This window comes from Bombina bombina, chromosome 5, assembly GCF_027579735.1.
Source record: "Bombina bombina isolate aBomBom1 chromosome 5, aBomBom1.pri, whole genome shotgun sequence".
Taxonomy (NCBI): Eukaryota; Metazoa; Chordata; class Amphibia; order Anura; family Bombinatoridae; genus Bombina; species Bombina bombina.
Window position 1 is genome coordinate 380,154,320 of NC_069503.1, and position 19,043 is coordinate 380,173,362.

Consider the following 19,043-nt stretch of genomic DNA (forward strand, 5'->3'; position numbering starts at 1 on the left):
AACGTGCTCGTGCACGATTCCCCCATAGGAAACAATAAGGCTGTTTGAGCTGAAAAAAAACCAAACACCTGCAAAAAAGCCGCGTTCAGCTCCTAACGCAGCCCCATTGTTTGCTATGCGGTAACCCTTCCTACGTCTGCACTTAACACTCTAACATGTACCCCGAGTCTAAACACCCCTAACCTTACACTTATTAACCCCTAATCTGCCGCCCCCGCTATCGCTGACCCCTGCATATTATTATTAACCCCTAATCTGCCGCTCTGTAAACCGCCGCTACTTACATTATCCCTATGTACCCCTAATCTGCTGCCCCTAACACCGCCGACCCCTATATTATATTTATTAACCCCTAATCTGCCCCCCACAACGTCGCCTCCACCTGCCTACACTTACTAACCCCTAATCTGCCGACCGGACCTGAGCGCTACTATAATAAAGTTATTAACCCCTAATCCGCCTCACTAACCGTATAATAAATAGTATTAACCCCTAATCTGCCCTCCCTAACATCGCCGACACCTAACTTCAATTATTAACCCCTAATCTGCCGACCGAATCTCGCCGCTATTCTAATAAATGTATTAACCCCTAAAGCTAAGTCTAACCCTAACACTAACACCCCCCTAAGTTAAATATAATTTACATCTAACGAAATTAATTAACTCTTATTAAATAAATTATTCCTATTTAAAGCTAAATACTTACCTGTAAAATAAACCCTAATATAGCTACAATATAAATTATAATTATATTAGAGCTATTTTAGGATTTATATTTATTTTACAGGTAACTTTGTATTTATTTTAACCAGGTACAATAGCTATTAAATAGTTAAGAACTATTTAATAGCTAAAATAGTTAAAATAATTACAAATTTACCTGTAAAAGAAATCCTAACCTAAGTTACAAATAAACCTAACACTAGACTATCAATAAATTAATTAAATAAAATACCTACAATTACCTACAATTAACCTAACACTACACTATCAATAAATTAATTAAATACAATATCTACAAATAAATACAATTAAATAAACTAGCTAAAGTACAAAAAATAAAAAAGAACTAAGTTACAAAAAATAAAAAAATATTTACAAACATAAGAAAAATATTACAACAATTTTAAACTAATTACACCTACTCTAAGCCCCCTAATAAAATAACAAAGTCCCCAAAATAAAAAAATGCCCTACCCTATTCTAAATTACTAAAGTTCAAAGCTCTTTTACCTTACCAGCCCTGAACAGGGCCCTTTGCGGGGCATGCCCCAAGAAATTCAGCTCTTTTGCCTGTAAAAAAAAACATACAATACCCAAGCCCCCCAACATTACAACCCACCACCCACATACCCCTAATCTAACCCAAACCCCCCTTAAATAAACCTAACACAAAGCCCCTGAAGATCATCCTACCTTGTCTTCACCATACCAGGTTCATCCGATTGAAGTCTTCATCCAAGCGGCATCCATCCGGAGCGAAGCGGCAGCATCCTGAAGACCTCCACCGCGGAACATCCATCCTGGCCGACGACTGAACGACGAATGACGGTTCCTTTAAATGGCGTCCCTCGAATTCCGATTGGCTGATAGGATTCTATCAGCCAATCGGAATTAAGGTAGGAATATTCTGATTGGCTGATGGAATCAGCCAATCAGAATCAAGTTCAATCCGATTGGCTGATCCGATCAGCCAATCAGATTGAGCTCGCATTCTATTGGCTGATCGGAACAGCCAATCGGATTGAACTTGATTCTGATTGGCTGATTCCATCAGCCAATCAGAATATTCCTACCTTAATTCCGATTGGCTGATAGAATCCTATCAGCCAATCAGAATTCGAGGGACGCCATCTTGGATGACGTCATTTAAAGGAACCATCATTCGTCGTTCAGTCGTCGGCCAGGATGGATGTTCCGCAGTGGAGGTCTTCATGATGCTCCCGCTTCGCTCCGGATGGATGCTGCTTGGATGAAGACTTCAATCGGATGGAAGACCTCTTCTGGCCCGCTTGGATGAAGACTTCAGCCGGATCATGGACCTCTTCAGCCCCCCGCTTGGGCTTGGATCAGGACATCGGAGGAGCTCTTCTGGACCAATCGGTGAACCTGGTATGGTGAAGACAAGGTAGGATGATCTTCAGGGGCTTAGTGTTAGGTTTATTTAAGGGGGGTTTGGGTTAGATTAGGGGTATGTGGGTGGTGGGTTGTAATGTTGGGGGGCTTGGGTATTGTATGGTTTTTTTTACAGGCAAAAGAGCTGAATTTCTTGGGGCATGCCCCGCAAAGGGCCCTGTTCAGGGCTGGTAAGGTAAAAGAGCTTTGAACTTTAGTAATTTAGAATAGGTTAGGGCATTTTTTTATTTTGGGGGGCTTTGTTATTTTATTAGGGGGCTTAGAGTAGGTGTAATTAGTTTAAAATTATTGTAATATTTTTCTAATGTTTGTAAATATTTTTTTATTTTTTGTAACTTAGTTCTTTTTTATTTTTTGTACTTTAGCTAGTTTATTTAATTGTATTTATTTGTAGCAATTGTATTTAATTAATTTATTGATAGTGTAGTGTTAGGTTAATTGTAGGTAATTGTAGGTAGTTTATTTAATTAATTTATTGATAGTCTAGTGTTAGGTTTATTTGTAACTTAGGTTAGGATTTCTTTTACGGGTAAATTTGTAATTATTTTAACTATTTTAGCTATTAAATAGTTCTTAACTATTTAATAACTATTGTAGCTGGTTAAAATAAATACAAAGTTACCTGTAAAATAAATATAAATCCTAAAATAGCTCTAATATAATTATAATTTATATTGTAGCTATATTAGGATTTATTTTACAGGTAAGTATTTAGCTTTAAATAGGAATAATTTATTTAATAAGAGTTAATTAATTTAGTTAGATTAAAATTATATTTAACTTAGGGGGGTGTTAGTGTTAGGGTTAGACTTAGCTTTAGGGGTTAATACATTTATTAGAATAGCGGCGAGATTCGGTCGGCAGATTAGGGGTTAATAATTGAAGTTAGGTGTCAGCGATGTTAGGGAGGGCAGATTAGGGGTTAATACTATTTATTATAGGGTTAGTGAGGCGGATTAGGGGTTAATAACTTTATTATAGTAGCGCTCAGGTCCGGTCGGCAGATTAGGGGTTAATAAGTGTAGGCAGGTGGAGGCGACGTTGTGGGGGGCAGATTAGGGGTTAATAAATATAATATAGGGGTCGGTGGTGTTAGGGGCAGCAGATTAGGGGTACATAAGGATAACGTAGGTGGCGGCGCTTTGCGGTCGGCAGATTAGGGGTTAATAAGTGTAGGCAGATGGAGGCGACGTTGAGGGGGGCAGATTAGGGGTTAATAAATATAATACAGGGGTCGGCGGTGTTAGGGGCAGCAGATTAAGGGTACATAAGGATAACGTAGGTGGCGGTCGGCAGATTAGGGGTTAAAAAATTTTTTTTCGAGTGTCGGCGATGTGGGGGGACCTCGGTTTAGGGGTACATAGGTAGTTTATGGGTGTTAGTGTACTTTAGAGCACAGTAGTTAAGAGCTTTATAAACCGGCGTTAGCCCAGAAAGCTCTTAACTACTGACTTTTTTCCTGCGGCTGGAGTTTTGTCGTTAGATGTCTAACGCTCACTTCAGAAACGACTCTAAATACCGGAGTTAGAGAAATCCCATTGAAAAGATAGGATACGCAATTTACGTAAGGGGATCTGCGGTATGGAAAAGTCGCGGCTGAAAAGTGAGCGTTAGACCCTATTTTGAGTGACTCCAAATACCGGCGGTAGCCTAAAACCAGCGTTAGGAGCCTCTAACGCTGGTTTTCACGGCTGACGCCAAACTCTAAATCTAGGCCTAAGGTTGCAATGGTTTCAATTCATGTCATATTGTTATTATTGCTAGTCCTATCTAAAAGTTGTATATGTATGAGGAAATGTCTCTATTACCTGTTGTGGATCATTTGTAACTGTTCCAGATATAGATATATATATATATATATATATATATATATATATATATACCGTATTGTTCCGCATATAGGCCGCACCTGAATATAGGCCGCACCCTTAAAGTTTGGTGCCATTTTAAAGAAATTAAATTTTAAAGCTGCAATGTTTGCAAGTGAGACCAGCACTTTCAAATGTGTAAGCAGAGTCCCAATGTAGGGTGCCAGCTCCCAGGGGGATCCTTTTCCACTTCCAAGACCCAAGAGTATAAAATAAAACAAAGGAAAGATGCTGAACTCCTTAGTATGGTAATTTCAAATGTGAAAAAAAAAACTTTATTCAGGCATTAAAGCTATAATGGCTAAATAAAGGCTTTTTCACATTTGAAATTACCATACTAAGGAGTTCAGCATCTTTCCTTTGTTTTATTTTAACAGACCAGTATTAAAGCTACAAATTTTTATTTAACCTAATAGTACAGTATTTTTATCAGGTATGTGAGGGGGGAAAAAACAGTCTCTTACCAATATCACAGACAAAACTGACTAACATGGGACATCCTGTGCTCCGGCAACTTCCTCCCTACCCACACTGCAATACCCATAAGGCACATTCCTATAATCACCCTACCGGTATAATCATCCTCCTTGTACCGGTACTTGTATCAACCACGGACTCTGCATGCCATTCCGTTCAGCACACAGCTCCTACTGTGATGACATCATCATCTACAGCCACATCTGCCGCTCCGTCCCTGCAGACTGCAACGCCTGTGAAAGAAGCATTTAGCAACGTCTTCGGTTCACTCCTAGAAGACTGCTAATGTTACCAATACCTGCGACTAAGCATTAGCAGTCTTCTAGGAGTGAACCGAAGACGTTGGTAAATGCTTCTTTCACAGGCGTTGCAGTCTGCAGGGACGGAGCGGCAGATGTGACTGTAGATGATGATGACATCAAAGTAGGAGCTGTGTCTGAACGGAAAGGAATGCAGATTCTGTAGTTACTCGCTCAGGGATCAACATATAGGGCTACCATATTAGTGCATACCCATACCACTGTATAAGTTACCGGTACATTCCTTACCCGGTATTTACTATAATAGGCAGGTTTAAGCAAAATTAAAAAAAAAATAAAAAAATACCGAATATAGGCCGCGCCCCGCATATAGGCCGCACTGCAACTTTAAAGGTCAAAATCAAGGGAAAAAAGTGCGGCCTATATGCGGAACAATATGGTATATATATATATATATATATATATATATATATATATTATAATGTGTAATATAACAAGAGAACTCATCCTGGAAAATAACCAGGTTGAAAAAAAGACAGGGAAACAGCACTCTTTTGAAAATAATCAATATTTTACTAGCACAATTTGTATACATAAGTGGTAGAGGAGATAGCATTCGGGAGTCCTGCCTCCACCCTTGCACCGCAAGGATAGGCAAAATACACTGTGTGTGAAGTACAAAATCAGTTTGCAACAGTAATATTCATCAAAAGGAAACAAATACTATGGGACCTTTCGAGTCCAATAGACAGAACCTGACCGGTCAGGGGATGTGCGGAGCAAGTTGCCAAATATAAAAATACAGCACAATACAAAGCTGACTTTAAGTAAAGTCTGTCACACTTCCTACACCCGGCTGCACACAGCACCTCTGTGAAGAGGTAGTTGCTGGGCAGGTAAAAGCGTAATAAGGGATCTAAGAAAGTGATGACAGCTTTATTACAAGCGGAATATGCTAGTCAAACATACCTTGCAATCTGTACATTGAAAAAATTATATTCAGAGGGGAACATACATGAAGATTGAAATGTCTTGTTTATCTACTTTTGTACATATCCTGAGGGCGTGTCTCCACTTGATCACTTAGATCCCATTACTCTACCTGCCCGACTGCTATACCTCCTGAGTGAGGTGTCGGATGCAGCAGGGTGTAGTTGATCTCTGGTATACGCTTCCCCTCTGAATATCATTTTTTCAATGTACAGATTGCAAGGTATGTTTGACTAGCATATTCCGCTTGTAATAAAGCTGTCATCACTTTCTTAGATCCCTTATTACGCTTTTACCTGCCCAGCAACTACCTCTTCACAGAGGTGCTGTGTGCAGCCGGGTGTAGGAAGTGTGACAGACTTTACTTAAAGTCAGCTTTGTATTGTGCTGTATTTTTATATTTGGCAACTTGCTCCGCACATCCCCTGACCGGTCAGGTTCTGTCTATTGGACTCGAAAGGTCCCATAGTATTTGTTTCCTTTTGATGAATATTACTGTTGCAAACTGATTTTGTACTTCACACACAGTGTATTTTGCCTATCCTTGCGGTGCAAGGGTGGAGGCAGGACTCCCGAATGCTATCTCCTCTACCACTTATGTATACAAATTGTGCTAGTAAAATATTGATTATTTTCAAAAGAGTGCTGTTTCCCTGTCTTTTTTTCAACCTGGTTATTTTCCAGGATGAGTTCTCTTGTTATATTACACATTATAATACTATATAAGGGCCTGCACCATAAGTATTTATAAATTAAACAAGGACCGATTTGAGGTAACCTTGTACACTAGCCTATATATATAGCACTTGCTTCTCTCCCGTATCTATTTCTCGATAATCTTTGCATTTATACCAGGCTACTTAGGTTTATACCTTATTTCCCTGGTCTCCGGTGAGATTGATCCCCTAGCTAAGTAACCAGGTCTATCATACATTGCCCTGGAAGAATTTAGGAGTAATTTAAGCATTCTGGATACCTTGCCTCCTGCTTTGAGCCGTGAGTTTTTTGGCATAAGTTTTACTGTACAAGACGCAATTAGAATGGCATTCACATTTTCAGATGAAAATTGGGAGGCTGAACTTACAGCTTCCCTATCTGTATCCAATTTGGAAGAGAGTCAGGATACTAGCAGCAATACACCAGTTAACATTTATGGTGCTTTTAAGAGCTATAAAAAACAACTTGTAAAACAAGTAAAACTCAGGGCTGAGACATCAAGCCTTGAGAATTACATTAAAATGAACATCATCCCGAGGGGTTTACGTCTTCGACTGGACCCTGGGACTAATCTGAGGGAAGACGAGGGAGGTGAAGAGTTTATGGAAGGTTGGAATTCCAGCCTCTCAGACTGTTCCATCATTTTGATGAAAAAAATGGTTATTCGTAATAAAGAAAGACTTGAAAAGACCATTACTCAGGCCGAGGAATCACTTAAACTGGTTAACACTTTTTCAAGCAATACAAACTTTGCAAAATTAAATGAGGAGATAAAAGAACAAATATCAAGGTTACAAAATGATATTAAACTAAGAAAAGGTAGGAAATTTTCGCGAGACAATGATGATTATAAAAATAAAAAAGTTTATAATTATCTACCACAAAGAAGTTCCTACGACTCGGGTACTGACGGGTCAGATATAGAATCTGAGCACCGAAGACCTACCCGTAGGAACTCACAGCCTTTTTTAGGAGAAGGAGGAGAGGGGGAAGAAAAAGGAGGAGGGAAGACAGCAGGTACACACTTAGAAGAGAGGAGGTATCCCTCCAGACAACGTCGGCAACGGAGTTACGACCAGAACCAAGCGAACTACCCTCGGGGCAGATCGCGAGGGTTCCGGGGTCGAAGGGGATATTGAACAACTCTGAAGAGGGTTTCCAGATAATCAATCTGTCCTCCTTCAAATTGAATCTCATGCATATAGAGGTTTTAAAAAAAGGACTAACCTTTTGTCCTACTAATTCACTTAAAAAGTTTAAGTTCATTAAAGACCTACACCTATTTGCACGTCGTGTTGTACTATCGCAAATTATGAAAGGCAAAAGTAGACACCTGGTGGAGGATGTTGCTCTAAATAGAGAAGACACATCCAGCATATTGAACCTTCAGAGTCTTTTGGCAGATAGTGAAGGCAGTCAATATGTCCCCTCGCAGATGGAAGACTCCATCCAGTATAAGAGGTTTCACTCTAATTTTAAGGCAAAATCCAAATACATGCCACAGCTATCTATGGTACCAGCTGTGAATATTTTCGTCAGAGAGGTTGAAAAACAAATCTTAGAACTACCCTTTACTGGATTGGTCAATGACAATCTAACAAAATCTGAAAGAAAGGCACTAAACCAGCTAATGAATGCCAAGGGCTTTGTAATAAAACCCGCGGATAAGGGTGGGAATTTGGTTCTCTGGGACGAAAACATGTATACTCTGGAGGTTAAACGCCAACTCTTGGATAAAACATTCTACAAGAGTTTAACGTTTAACCCTATCCCTGCACTACAATTTGCACTTTTCAATATTTTGAAAGAAGCAAGGAGTAAGGATATTATAACATCCACTGAATTTAAGTACTTATATCCAGAACATCCGGTGATGCCTGTATTCTACTGTATCCCGAAGATCCACAAGAATGCCAACCATCCACCAGGTAGACCAATCGTGGCAGGTATAGGCAGCCTTACCGAGAATCTGGGCAACTACGTGGACTCCTTTCTTAGACCCTTCCTCATAACCCTACCATCTTACATCATGGATACCTCGGATTTCCTACGAAAGATCGACAGGCTGGTGATCCCTGAGAATGCCATCCTTGTCACCCTTGACGTGGAGGGACTGTATTCATCAATCCCACACGAAGTAGGACTCAGGGCCTGCAAGCATTTCCTATCGACGAGAGGCATGAGCGCGGTGCAACACACTGACTTTGTGATTGAACTGCTAAAATTTACACTTACAAACAACGTATTCATGTTTGACAACAAGATATATTCCCAGCAACAGGGCACAGCAATGGGAGCAACATGTGCTCCCACTTATGCGTGTCTCCATCTAGGCATCTGGGAAATGGAAGAAGTGTACCAGAATCCCCTCTTCGACGAGAACATCCACATATGGCTACGATATGTGGATGATGTTTTCCTCGTCTGGGAAGGCTCGGAGCAGAATCTGAAAGAATTTGTGAATTCTTTAAATATGAACAAGAGCAATATCTCACTCACCTTACAGTTTAGTAAGGAAGAAATATCCTTTTTGGATATAAATGTGAAGATTAAAGATGGCTGTTTAATGACAGAAAACTATCGCAAAAGTACGGCCACCAATAGCCTTCTTCACGCTTCCAGTCATCACCCTAGTCACCTTAAAAAAGGCATCCCCAAGGGCCAATTTCTTAGGCTACGCCGAAATTGTTCCACAAAAGGGAAGTATTATCAACATGCGGCTGAAATGGAAAAAAGGTTTTTGAATAGAGGATATTCAAAGAGGATAGTGAAACAAGCCCTAACCGGTGCGGCTCATCTGAATAGAGATAGCCTTCTGGTACCCAAAGACAAGACTGGTGAATCAAAAATTAGATTGGTCACTGAGTACAACTGCCACTGGACATCATTAAAACAGATCTTGGCACACAATTGGCACACTTTGATTAGTGATGAAGCTGTTTCACGTGATGTTGGGGATTTTCCAAACATCACAGCCAAAAGGGCACCGAATCTAAAAGACAAATTGGTGAGGAGCCAATATTTGTCGACTCCTAAACAACAGAATTGGCTGTCCAAACATAGATCCTATGGCAACCACCCCTGTGGTAAATGTGTTGCATGCAAGTATATGGTTAAAACCAAACAATTTGCAACACACACAGGAAAAACATATACTCTTAAACACTTTGTGAACTGCAATACGGAAGGGGTTATCTACCTTCTTTCATGTAGCTGTCCGCGTTATTACGTGGGAAAAACGAGAAGGGCCATAAAAGACCGGATAACAGAGCACCGGGACGATGTGAAATATAAGAACCAGAAAAGTAATGTTGCCAAACATTACGAACACATGCATGACAGTAATCCTGACTCTCTCTCCTTTATCGGTATAGATAGGGGTATAACCAACAATAGAGGGGGGGATAACGACAAAATTCTCCTCCAAAAGGAATGCAGGTGGATCTCAGTTTTGGGTACACAGCTTCCTGCAGGCCTCAATGATAAATTGGATATGGCCTGCTTTTTATAATTGGATACATTCTCTTGCGTCTTGTATTACAGTTAGCTAAATTCTGTTAATCATAAATCAATAGATGTTTGCAACATTAATATATTTATATTTTTCTTTTTTACATTTCTTAAAATATGCAATGTAAAGTAGGATATGTCCTTTTAATACTTTTTGTTTGAATATCGACACCTTGTGTCTTTTTTCCAATTGTTGATACTTTGTATATACCTGCAATATTTTCACCCGTCAGTAGAGGCGCATAACGACACTGCGTATAAATAGGGTGACAGGTGCACCCTGGATATCACGCCCTGACGAAGCCCGTTAAGCAACTTGGACGCACGGGTGAAACGCGCGTCGGCATAGGTCCAGCCGACCGGATCACGTGATGTGCGTATGAGGATCTCAAAGCAAAGAATCTGCAAACAAGTCCTGCGGTTTTCTACCAGGCACATTTAAAGCAAAGTCAGGATCAATATTCGGCATCTTTTGGCTTCCATGGTCATTGACTCACAGCTATTCGGCACGGCCGATTTGTCACTGAAGCTATCAGGTCGTATGGTTCCATATTGTTACTAGATTCTTTGCCGCTAACTGCATTAATCAGCTCTGGCTTATGTGCATGAATTTCGCACTTGGCAAACGCCACTCTGTCGAGAGGGGGCGCAGCTTTTTCTAGGAACTTACTTGGAGCACAGTTTATCGAATAACAAATGGACAGACACATGCTTAATACTAACACATTCATCTGCTTCCCTGCATAGCATGCTATAACGCTATCTGCTTAAATGTGCTTATTAATACCTTGTCTGCAAAACATGTTATCCATACATGAAGATTGAAATGTCTTGTTTATCTACTTTTGTACATATCCTGAGGGCGTGTCTCCACTTGATCACTTAGATCCCATTACTCTACCTGCCCGACTGCTATACCTCCTGAGTGAGGTGTCGGATGCAGCAGGGTGTAGTTGATCTCTGGTATACGCTTCCCCTCTGAATATCATTTTTTCAATGTACAGATTGCAAGGTATGTTTGACTAGCATATTCCGCTTGTAATAAAGCTGTCATCACTTTCTTAGATCCCTTATTACGCTTTTACCTGCCCAGCAACTACCTCTTCACAGAGGTGCTGTGTGCAGCCGGGTGTAGGAAGTGTGACAGACTTTACTTAAAGTCAGCTTTGTATTGTGCTGTATTTTTATATTTGGCAACTTGCTCCGCACATCCCCTGACCGGTCAGGTTCTGTCTATTGGACTCGAAAGGTCCCATAGTATTTGTTTCCTTTTGATGAATATTACTGTTGCAAACTGATTTTGTACTTCACACACAGTGTATTTTGCCTATCCTTGCGGTGCAAGGGTGGAGGCAGGACTCCCGAATGCTATCTCCTCTACCACTTATGTATACAAATTGTGCTAGTAAAATATTGATTATTTTCAAAAGAGTGCTGTTTCCCTGTCTTTTTTTCAACCTGGTTATTTTCCAGGATGAGTTCTCTTGTTATATTACACATTATAATACTATATAAGGGCCTGCACCATAAGTATTTATAAATTAAACAAGGACCGATTTGAGGTAACCTTGTACACTAGCCTATATATATAGCACTTGCTTCTCTCCCGTATCTATTTCTCGATAATATATATATATATATATATACATATACCGTATGTACCCTGGTCTTCATCTCTGTTATTAAAACACAAATAGAGATTGAAATAATAATACCATTTAGGGATTGCTAAACCTTTTAAAACACTAAAGCAGTGATGGGCAATGAAATCCAACATCTTCTTAAATGATTCATTCAATTTTAAGAAATTGTATAATTTACTTGTACTCTAAAATTTACTCCATTCTCTTCTTGGTATCCTTTGTTGAAAGTAGGTAGACTCAGGAGTGTGGGCATTTTTTTCTTGTTTTCCTCCTCTAAAAACTAGGTGCGTCTTATGGTCAGGTGCGTCTTATGGCGCGAAAAATACGGCATATTTTTTGCTCCATAAGATGCACTTTTTTCCCTTTCAAAAGTAAGGGGAAATGTCTGTGCGTCTTATGGAGCGAATGTGACTGATAAAAAAAATATTCCCTCATATGCACCCGGCCGCACATTGATTTTAATGACCCCGCGCACTTGTTAATTATTCCCGCGCACCAAATGGGGGTTGTTTAGCCTGGAGCCCTTAGCGCGACAAATTGCCCTCATTGCTCAGTTGAGAGAGCGCGGGCAAAGACAGCACATCAGACTGGAGAGTGTGAACTCGTCTGAAGGTGGAAGGAGCATCCATTTTGTAAGTCTGCCTTTAGGGTCTGCCTGCTGAATCTGATTACTTATCAGCGGTTTCAATATTTTATAAGTTCTCTGCTATGACAAGCAGATAACTTATAAAATATTGAGACTAGACCGCTGATAAGTAATTCGATTCAGAACAACTTGTTAACTCTCTCGGTCTTTGCTTTGATGACCGATCCGGTGCCGCAGATTCAGTAGTACTGTGTAATTGCATTACAGACACTGTCAATGTAATTACACAGTACTACTGAATTTGCTGCACTGGATCAGTCATCAAAGCAAAGACCAAGAGAGTTAACAAGTTATGGAACGTATATGTCTTCTTTTGCTGCAGACTTACCGTATATGTGTGTGTGTGTATATATATATATATATATAGATATATGTGTGTGTCTATATATATATATATATATATATATATATATATATATATATATATACACAGTATGTGTGTGTGTGTATATATATATATATATATATATATATAAAAATATAACACACACACTATATAAATATATACTATATATATATATATATATATATATATTTATATATAATTGTTATGCAGCACTACCACAATTTGACTTATGTGGCATAACCATTGTTTTATTTGCTATGCAGTGTTACCACTTTTTGATGTGTTATGTGGGGTTACCATTGTTTGATTTGTTATGCAGCGCTAACACTGTTTGATTTGTTATGTGGCTTTACCATTGTTTGATTTGTTATGTGGCATAACCATTGTTTGATTTGTTATGTGGCATAACCATTGTTTGATTTGCTATGCAGTGCTACCACTCTTTGATTTGCATTTAGCCACCAATTAGCAAGACCTATTCAGGTGCTGAACCAAAAATGGGCTGGCTCCTAAGCTTACATTCCTACTTTTCAAATACAGATAGCAAGAGAAGGAAACAAAATTGATAATAGGAGTAAAAGAGAAATTTGCTTAAAATTGCATGCATTGTCTGAATCATGAAAGAAAAAAAATGGGTTTCATATACCTTTAACTAGCAATGTGGATAGTATGTAATCATGGGGAGGGGGGCGGCAAAATGCATCCTCGCCTGTGTGGCCAAAAATCCTAGCACCGGCCCTGGAGGAATGGACCTGAGTTAGAAGGTCCTTCCTCAGAGGAAACCTCCAAGGTGGCAGAGATGACATTTTCCCTAGATCTGCATACCAGATCCTGCAAGGCCATGCAGGTGCTATTAGAATTACCGATTCAATTTTTACACTTTCACTTTAAATTTTTCCCTGAGCGGAATTATCGCTCCAAAAAGTACTTCTCAAATAGCACTTCTGCACCTCAGTAGACTGAGGTGCCCTACCTGCTCCACCGAGGAAGAAAACTGACAGGATGAAGGCAGCCGTTCTCACAGAGAAAACGACTAACAGCCGACACCGCTCCGGCTCTACGAGCAGAAGGGGAGGAGTCATGTGACCGACTGAATAGAAACTGTGCAGTAAAAGAAAAAGCGCCCATTTCTGGAGCCGTGTCAGACCGGAACAATCAACTGACTGAACAGATTTACCGGTCTCCCTCTAACAAGCCCTCCAGAGTTAATAAATAGAAAGTAAAAATAAAACAAAAAACACTCAAGACACACTAAACATCTGAGCATCCTCTGACAAGCCCTGCATCTCTTAATGCTTCCTTAATACACAATTAATAAGCACTAAATAAAAATGAACCAGCAAGATATTAGGTTAACCCCTTCAGTCCTATAAAGGAGAATTAACCCTAAGTCTCCATATAACATACATACTATTGTGCCTGTACATTGCCAGCATAAAATACTACATTAAGGATTAATGTCCCATATAACTAATGCAGATAATCTTCTTAAATGCAAGTCTCCAATACCTAGAAGACAAAAGCACTTACCTGCTAATCCAGCTGTCCGGCAGGAAGACAGCTCACAAGGCATGACAGGACACATACTCCTATCAGAGACCTGTAGAAAAAGAAAGGAGTCACCATCTCTCGCTTTCTATACCAAGGGCAGCAACATGTTAGAAAACCAAGCAAGGACTACCTCACAACTTTCTAACTGCTTAAAAGCCACCACTAGTCTACTGAAGAGATTGACGTGGGCATAGCTAAAACCCAAATCTTGCTTGTAGCGAAAATAAATCAAATTTTTCTTCAGACACCTAACTTCACCTCCTCCATTGACAGAGGCAAAGAAAATGACTGGAGATTATGGGTAGGGGAGTGACACTTAACAGCTTTGCTGTGGTGTTCTTTGCCTGATCCTGCTGACCAGGACTGAATATCCCACTAGTAATTGGAATGACGTTGTGGACTATCCATATCTTAGGAAAGAAAACAGGTTTAGTTGTTTGCTCTTTCTGTCTAGGGGTTTCTCTCCATCTCTCTAACTTGCTGAAATGCTTTTTCAACAATATAACCTGGATACCCCCATTTGACTAGATGAGATTTCAAATCCTCACTTTCTTTTAAGAGCATAGAGTCATCAGTACAATTATGTTTAATACACATAATTTGACCTTTTGCTATGCCAAATCTACAGTGCTTGGGATGAGAACTTCTGGTATGTAAAAGTGTATTTTCAGTGATAGGTTTCCTATACAAAGTTGTTACTCTTTCTTGTTCCCTATCTTCACAAAGCACTAGGTCAAGATAAGGCATACTATGTTTGTCAAAGCAGTATGTCAATTTCAAACTAAAATCATTGTTATTGATATAATCAGCAAAAAAAATACATTGTTGCTCTGATCCTGTCCAAATGAAAACCAAATTATCGATATAACGTTTGTACTGTATATAAAAATATATTGTCCAAATGGATTATTTTCCGCAAAGATATGGGATAGCTCCCACCATCTCATAAAGAGGTTGGCATAGGAGGGGGCGAATTTCGACCCATAGCTGTCCCACATCTCTGCAGAAAAAAAGATCCATAAAATTCAAAATAATTATGGGTGATGAGAAATTCTGAAGCATAAAAAAAAATTCTTAAAGCTCAGGAGAGTAGTTAGAAAATTTACTGAGGAAAAACCTGATGGAATCAACCCCCAGTCTATGAGGAATAGAGGTATACAGACTCATTACATCTACTGTAAGCCACGACATGTTAGTGGTCCAAGTAATACTTTCTGTTAAAGAGAGAAGATGTTTAGTATCACACAGGTAGGATGGAAGTAAGTTTATTCTCAAATAGGGAACTGATTCCTGCTACTATAGGTCTACCAGTAACATTAGTAAGCGATTTATGGACCTTGAGAAATAGATGGAAAATTGGCACTTCTGTAAATTTTACATATAAGTAATCAAAAGTAGACTGATCAATAATCTTAAGATATAATGCTTCATCCAACACATTACGTAACTCCCTCTGATATATTTTTGTGGGATCTTGAGGTAATGCGGCATAGGCCTGATTATCATTTAACTTTCTCAATGCTTCAGTAATATAGTCAATTTTGTTCATTATGATTATACATCCGCCCTTATCAGCCTGTCGTCGAGAGTGGTAATAGCTGTATTGCTGCCTATAGCCCCTGTATCTGTTGTAGGGGGAACTAGTAGTGATGCAAACGATGGAGGAGGGGGAGGAGGCAGTATCAAGTGTGTTAATTTAGCTTGATGAACCTCTGCAGGGGTAGTTAACCCCTTAAGGACCAGTGACGTACCCTGTATGTCGTTGGCCTTTTTTTGGGACTTGATTGTTTTATAGCGCGGTCTTGCCACCAGCGTTGAGACTGCTCTATTCCACAAAGCCTGCTGGAGGGAGTGCATTAATAGCGTGTTTTTGCTAGACTTATGCTATTATGTCCTGAAAAAACCCTTAACAACCAGTGACATACAGGGTACATTGTGGTCATTAAGGGGTTAATGAGAGTGTGGATAATTGATAGCTAGTTTTCAGGACAGGACTTTGTGAGCTAAATTGTTTATACAGATTGTCAGTATCAGATGCAGACAGAGTATTAAGATCATGAGTCTGAGGTAAACATTCCTCAGTTGAATCAATGTCTGTAGAATGACACCTGTTTAGAATGGGGTGATCTAGATCTGCGTCTACCCACCGACCTCTTCTTAAGTTATTTCTGGGTTGAAATGTGGGCCATCTATAGACATTGTTATGATTGTTATGTATGTAATCTTGATTATCTCTGTAAAACTTGATGTATTTCAAACTGTCAATTTCTAATTTTACTTTAGTGACTGTATTTTTCAGAAGAGTATCTAATTTCTGATACTCTGACTGGTCAATAAATGTATTCAAATTTCTCTGAATCTCAACAATTTGTTGTCTCTGTATCTCTAATGTTTTAGTTTTATGTTCAATAAGTAGCTGAATAAGTCTTAAAGAGCAGTCAGTTAATATTGCATTCCACTTCTCTTTAAAATCAGAATCATTAACCAGAAAAGTAGGAAACTTTTTAATTCAAAGTCCTCTAGGGATCATATTAACAGACATATACTTTTCTAATAGTCTTTTGTCCCACCAGGTCTTATATTCAGTTATCAGAATATTTTCCATTTTCTGAAATATATCTCCAGTCGTATATGTCCTCAAATTGGTATTAAACAAATCCTCAAGAAATGGACGGGTGGATTCAAAGTAACTAATGGGTTGCAATGAAAAAAAATGATGGTGGCAGTACTCCTGCTGAATGCATGTTTAGCAATGGTAAATGTACATGCCAAGTGTGAGTCAATATTAGTTCAAGTAGACACAATAATACTTAGTTCACAATCAAATGGAATATAAATCCCTTCCGATACGGGTGCCAGCTTAGGAGTGATGATTAATCAGTAAATCAAAAAGAATAGCGGCACTCGCGCAGGTAAGAGATGTCCCAATCAGAGTACATGTATAGGGTATTAGTCCCCAATATGCAGTTCACAACGCTGATCCTGTAAGAATCCCGCTTATATGCCAGGAGTGACTCACCCGCTCCTAAGTTTCATCCACAGCTATGCTGCTAGTGTAGCTGGTATGGTTAACAAACGTGGTCTCAAACTTGATGATGTCAGACATCCCACAAACACTGCGCATCTCACCTCCAGCTGCTGTACTCTTGTGTGTCTCCTCTGTGTGCTGCATGCGCCTGGAATCCAGAACCAGAGGTAAAAGGCTTTAGCTAGGTGTCAAGGTCATTGTACACACTATATACATCCGGCAAACTGCTGAGTGATTCTCCCAAGCCAATAAGTTCAGAACAAACACAAAATGCAGGCACGGATGCAAAAACGGCAGTGCATGTTTATTAAGTGGCAGGAGAAAACATAAAATGTCAGTAAATTGAAAGACTAGGTCTTACGTGTTTCGGCTAAGAGTCGCCTTAGTCTCCCATTTTCACAATCAGATATTTATAGGCAAGTTAATTGCAAACACCCACAATTTTGAACCACCCCCTCTTAAAGACATATCATTTGTTATTGCACATACGTTATATCAAAACATTTGGTTACAAATATATACACATCAATATATAAACAGATGATATAGCTATTAGGACCTACTTAATCTAACTATTTATAACTTACTTCAGCAGCTTCTTAGTTGTCAAACCTTTACGCGGGATAGTGGACTCTGCATTAGCAGGTATTCAACCAGATAGTTAGACTTTGAGATTAGCAGCTAGATCTCATAGACTCTTGCTTGGATCACAAGCTACCCTATTATTATGCCTTGTCTCAAGATCCTCTGGAGTGTCTATTGGATGCCTTAGTGGTTCCATATTTGTTCAGTCTGATGTACACCTTTTTCTGCTTGTGATAGCCAGAATCAAGGAAAAAATGGGCTGCACTGATTCTGATTACATAATCTTGGTCTTAGAGAACATGGTATGCAGACTTAATTTGTATAACCTCTTACCCACAATAATGCTTTTCTCAGGAAAGATCTTCTTTCCCAGGGTTTTTTGTTTGGGATGGTATGTGGAAAGGGGATATCATTTGAAATTCTTTCAGATTGCTAAAGTCCCAGACAATTTTTAGGAATGTTTGGAGAAAAGCGTGCCAGCTAATTCTCTTAAGGGTCAAATTACTGCCTATTTGTCCTGTATTACAGGAAGATTGCTTCATTTCACAATATTTATACCCTTGGGCAGCCATTGATCAAACTCAAGCCTGTTATTCCTTCTTGGAGTCTTAACTTGGTTTGCCATCACCTTATTTTAAACATGTGTGGGGGGTTAGATCTTCAGCTTTTGTTATGGAAGGTTCTTTTTCTGCCAGTCGTTTCTTTGGCTAGGTTTGTGTTTAAGCTTTCTGATCTGTCTTGATCTTCCATCAGGAAGGATAAAACTGTTTTAAAAAACAGCTTTTCCTTTCTACCTAAGATATCATCTATGGAAACTAGATAACGTAATGAAGTCTCTGTGAATCAGATCTATAAAGCAGCTACTTGTGCTTCTTTACATACATACAAACTCTAACATTTCAATGTGTATGCCTCTCCTGAGATGGCAGGAAAGTACTTCAGGCCATCATGCCTGCCTACCTGTATTTGTCCCACTCTGGTGGAAAGGAAAACTCATCCCACATGTAATAGAATAAAAATGTGATACAGAAAATAAAAAAATAAGAAATCAATATCAGAAAAGAATTCAATGTTAAACAAAGGATATGTCCATAAATATTGTACTTTAATCACGTTGATCGAGTGATCTAAGATTCTCAAAAAAGAAAATATATGATGGTGTAATCCCACATGTGAGGAAATAAATTTATCAGGTAAGCATAAATTTTGGTTTTTAAAATAGAAATATATTATTTAAAAACAGGCATAGTTTACATGTTAATCAGAATGTTCTTTGAATATGAT